Source organism: Phycodurus eques, unplaced genomic scaffold (genome assembly GCF_024500275.1).
Source record: "Phycodurus eques isolate BA_2022a unplaced genomic scaffold, UOR_Pequ_1.1 contig_89, whole genome shotgun sequence".
Taxonomy (NCBI): domain Eukaryota; kingdom Metazoa; phylum Chordata; class Actinopteri; order Syngnathiformes; family Syngnathidae; genus Phycodurus; species Phycodurus eques.
In genome coordinates, this window is record NW_026904086.1 from 97,374 (window position 1) to 102,606 (window position 5,233).

At 41.8% G+C, this 5,233-nt stretch overlaps 1 non-coding gene and 2 pseudogenes across 1 annotated transcript; all 3 read right to left on the reverse strand.

Annotated features, from left to right (window-relative positions):
- Positions 1–2,739: 2,739 nt before the first annotated feature.
- Positions 2,740–2,848, reverse strand: LOC133398351 (5S ribosomal RNA; annotated as a pseudogene).
- A 514-nt stretch (positions 2,849–3,362) lies between these two features.
- LOC133398345 (5S ribosomal RNA) lies at positions 3,363–3,481 on the reverse strand. Its single transcript, XR_009767792.1, has one exon. It is a non-coding gene; the product is annotated as a 5S ribosomal RNA (ribosomal RNA).
- A 475-nt stretch (positions 3,482–3,956) lies between these two features.
- On the reverse strand, positions 3,957–4,065 carry LOC133398353 (5S ribosomal RNA; annotated as a pseudogene).
- Positions 4,066–5,233: the final 1,168 nt, after the last annotated feature.

Below are 5,233 nucleotides of genomic sequence, written 5' to 3' on the forward strand. Positions count from 1 at the left end.
TGTGGCAGGCCGTGCTTTCTCAGAAGCCGCAGGAAGTACATCCTCTGCTGGGCCTTTTTGAGGACGGAGTTGATGTTGTTCGCCCACTTCAGGTCCTGAGAGATTGTAATTCCCAGGAACTTGAAGGTCTCGACGGTTGACACAAGGCAGCTGGACAACGTGAGGGGCAGCTGTGGCGAAGGATGCCTCCTGAAGTCCACGATCATCTCTACCGTCTTGAGCGTGTTCAGCTCCAGGTTGTGTCGCCCGCACCACAGCTCCAGCCGCTCCGCTTCCTGTCGATATGCAGACTCGTCACCGTCCTTGATGAGGCCGATGACAGTGGTGTCATCTGCAAACTTCAGGAGCTTGACAGTCGGGTTCGCTGAGGTGCAGTCGTTCGTGTAGAGAGAGAAGAGCAGCGGAGAGAGGACACAACCTTGGGGCGCCCCAGTGCTGATGCTGCGTGTGTATGAGGTGGCCTCCCCCAGCCTGACCTGCTGTGTCCTGCCCGTCAGAAAGCTGTAAATCCACTGGCAGATGGCAGGTGAGACGCTGAGCTGGAGAAGCTTGTTTGAAAGGAGTTCAGGGATGATGGTGTTGAACGCTGAGCTGAAGTCCACGAACAGGATCCTCGCGTAGGTCCCTGCACTGTCGAGGTGTTCTAGGATGAAGTGCAGTCCCATGTTGACTGCATCATCCGCAGACCTGTTCGCTTGGTAGGCAAACTGCAGGGGGTCCAACAGGGGACCTGTGACACTCTTGAGGTGGTCCAGCACGAGACGTTCAAAGGACTTCATGACCACAGATGTCAAAGCGACAGGCCTGTAGTCATTCAGACCAGAGATTGCAGGTTTCTTGGGGACTGGAATGATGGTGGAGCGTTTGAAGCAGGATGGAACTTCGCACATTTCTAAAGATCTTTTAAAGATCTGAGTGAAGACTGGAGCGAGCTGGTCCGCGCAGACTTTGAGGCAGGATGGGGACACATGGTCCGGTCCTGTCGCTTTGTTAATCTTCTGTTGTTTGAAAATGCGTCTCACATCCTGTTCATGGATGGTTAACGCAGAAGTCAGAGGTGTGGTTGTGGTCGCGGGTGCGGCCGGGTGGGTGTGTGGAGTGAAACTGTCCTTTGTGGGCAGTAAAAGTCTCTGTTTACCCCGAACTGCAAAGATTTTCTACTTAATTTGTCTCGTGTTTTCATTTCACTTTTTATAACAAACAGTTATATCTAAAGGTTAGCTAACTATGCGTCCGTCCGTCTATTTACCTATTCATTAGCAAGCAAATCTATCCATCTCTCTGCCCATCTATCTTTAAAGTAACAGTTACCCTCCAAACCCTGTTTGTAGTGTAGACACGTTAAGATATGCGCAAAAGTTAAAAAGCCCAGACTCCTTCAAAGATAGGAAAACAAACTATTATTAAAATGAAGTGTAGTAATTGGGTGAGTAATGATTTATCCATGCTCTGTTTGGGACTATAATTTTAAACAGGTAAATTGGTTTGTTTTACAAGCAAACCCATTGTAAAATAGCGTGCATAATCATAAAAGATACTTATATATTGTGGAAATACACTTATGCAATCGTTTAAAATGTGTGTCAATTATATGGTTGTGGTAATGCTAAAATTAGTTGGTTTTCCTTGGGACATCCCAACTTTTCGGCCATACTAAATACAGAATGCCCGATCTCGGCTGATCATGTGAGGGGCCTTAACAGATGGGGACCAGAAATAGGCCGCTGCCTTTTGAGTGGCCCCAATGTAGTCATTTATGAACTCACATTTATTTCAGCATGCTCGGTGCTGTTCATTGTCTAACGCATTCAAACGGGCACTCAGGTGAGTGAACTCAGAAAGCGTTGATTTGTAGATGGACAACTACTCGACTTCTCTCCAGATTGCGAATTTGACTGACTTCATCCTGCAATAGTTAAAAAAATACATATTAGTTCAGAATGCATGTTTGAAGCTAAACAATGAGTACAGTTGCACAATTGTCACTGTCCCAGATTATTGCTCGATCAGTCATTTCAAATTGCTCTAAATTGCGAGAGGACTCGGCATCATTTGCACAATTGTCAAAAAAATAACACAAAATTTGCATCGACATGATCACATTCCCGGTAACCTTTTATTGCTGAGTGACTCTCCGCACTTTGGTCTAATGTGATTATGTCTCCAAAGTATTTTTTGTCAAATTGCTGTCCGTTGTCACACGAGAGGGGCTCAAACTACCGGAGAAAAATTCCTTGTATGTTTCAGACATACTCGGCAAATAAAGAGGATTCTGATTTTGATTCTGCTGATTCTGATTGAATTTACTCTATCTCATCTCCTCCAACTAATACTGCCTTTCACTTGACAGTAATGTATTCCTCGGAAGTGGTTTGGGTTCATAAACCGTGGCTTTGAGGTCCACACAATAATGTGCAATAATTACGTCCCATTTAAAAATCCATACCTTCGAATCCTTCGCGTCGAGCCAATTAAAAGCACTGATGTGATAAAATTGTGACGTATCATGTGATACTAAAATATATACATATATATAGATATATATATTTCAATATATGTGTGTCTAGATTTTATTTTATTTTTACTGTCGGAAAAGGAGAAACGGGATGTTTAAAAAAGGTACTTGAAGATTCTGTCTCCGAATAAAGGGACGGTCAATCATAAAAGAGAGGATGACTGTATTATAATTTAGGTCAACCACCGATAAGAAAACGATTCCACGAGAATCTAAAGTGAAAAAGCTTACGGCACCTGGTATTCCCAGGCGGTCTCCCATCGAAGTACTAACCAGGCCCGCCCCTGCTTAGCTTCCGAGATCGGGTGTTCTCAGTGTAGTATGGCCGTAAGCCACATGATTACCTGAAAAAGCAACATTTTATCTTTAAAAAATATCATATTTCGCTTAAAAATATCTCGAGCGGATCGCGTCATCTTTATTTTCCAATTGTTGGCTGGTCCATTTTGGATTTTTTGTGTGTGGATGATGCGAACTTTGAGGTCCACACAATAATGTGCAATAATTACGAATCATTTAAAAATCCATACCTTTGTATCCTTACCCTCGTGGCAATTAAAAGCACTGATGTGATAAAATTGTGACGTATCACGTGATACTCATATATATATATATATATATATATTTATAGATATGTATATATATAGATATATTTACATCGATATGTGTGTATCGATTCTATTTTATTTTTACTGTCGGAAAAGGAGAAACGGGATGTTTAAAAAAGCTACTTGAAGATTCTGTCTCCGAATAAAGAGACGGTAAATCATAAGAGAGAGGATGACTGTATTATAATTTAGGTCAACCACCGATAAGAAAACGATTCCACGAGAATCTCAAGTGAAAAAGCTTTCCGCACCTGGTATTCCCAGGCGGTCTCCCATGCAAGTACTAACCAGGCCCGCCCCTGCTTAGCTTCCGAGATCGGACGAGATCGGGCGTTCTCAGGGTAGTATGGCCGTTAGCCACATGGTTACCTGAAAAGCAAAATTTTATATTTAAAAAATATCATATTTCGCTTAAAAATATCTCGAGCGGATCGCGTCATCTTTCTTCTCCAATTGTTGGCTGGTCTATTTTGGATTTTGTTTGTGTGGATGATGCGAACTTTGAGGTCCACACAAAAATATGCAATAATTACGAATCATTTAAAAATCCATACCTTTGTATCCTTAGCCTCGAGCCAATTAAAAGCACTGATGTGATAAAATTGTGACGTATCACGTGATACTAAAATATATACATATATATAGATATATGTGTGTATCGATTTTATTTTATTTTTACTGTCGGAAAAGGAGAAACGGGATGTTTAAAAAAGCTACTTGAAGATTCTGTCTCCTAATAAAGAGACGGTAAATCATAAGAGAGAGGATGACTTCATTATAATTTTGGTCAACCACCGATAAGAAAACGATTCCACGAGAATCTTAAGTGAAAAAGCTTACGGTACCTGGTATTCCCAGGCGGTCTCCCATCCAAGTACTAACCAGGACCACCCCTGCTTAGCTTCCGAGATCGGGCGTTCTCAGGGTAGTATGGCCGTAAGCCACATGGTTACCTGAAAAACAACTAGAGGACTCTGCATCTTTTTGCACAATTGTTTTTTGTCAATGTCTTTGTGTTTTTATGTCCCCAAAGTGTTCTGTAAATATACTGTCTGTTGTACTAAAGCGGCTACATCTACCGGAGACAAATTCCTTGTGTGTTTTGGACATACTTGGCAAATAAAGATAATTCTGATTCTGATTCTGATTTTATATTTAAAAAATATCATATTTTGCTTCAAACTATCTCGAGCGGATCGCGTCATCTTTATTCTCCAATTGTTGGCTGGTCTATTTTGGATTTGTTTGTGTGGATGATGCGAACTCATTCTCAACACTACAAATGTGTGATCAGATCATAGATTTTGAAAAGTAAACACACTCGAGAATTTGAGAACTTGCACGCTGCCAAAACTCAGACAAGAGCATGCAAAATCCTCTCGGAACCTCCAGATCCTGGTCACCAACTCTTCAGAAACATAATCATCTTTATTTGCAATGAATTTCCAAAAAACACACAAGGAATTTGTCTCTGGTAGTTAGAGCCGCTCCAGTACGACAACAGACAGTCAATTGACAGAGAACACCTTTGAGACATAAACACATTGACAAAAAACAGTCACTGTGCAATTAAGGGTTGCTCGTTATCTGGTAATGCATATAAAAAATGTTTTTACAATTGTGCAAAAAGATCTAGGGTCCTCTCACATTTAGAGCAGTTCGAAAGATTAATATTGCAATAGTTCGGTGAAATGACCATTGTGCAAAGGCCGCCGAGACTTCAAGCGAGTCGGGCGATAATCTGGGACAATGTTTATTGTGCAAATGTTGCAAATTCTCTTCAATCAGTGTGCATTTGGAGCAGATGTTACGAGCATGCGTGGCCAGTATTGGTCAACAACAGATATGCAAATAGTGCAGCGTGGCGAGACTACTACAGTGAGTGCACGAGTAATATATAATTGTCTTCTTCCAGCTCCTTCCCCCAGGTAAGTGCTCTCGAACAATGCAAACTAAAACTAGCAGACATTCCAACACCTTCGTCCCGCTTGCCGTGAACTTCTTAAACAGTTCACTAACAATTGCATTGTAACATGCTGCCAATTTGTCTTGAGATTGTTGTCCCATCTCTGTCGGGCCAATTATACATTATCCGTGCATTCACTGGAGT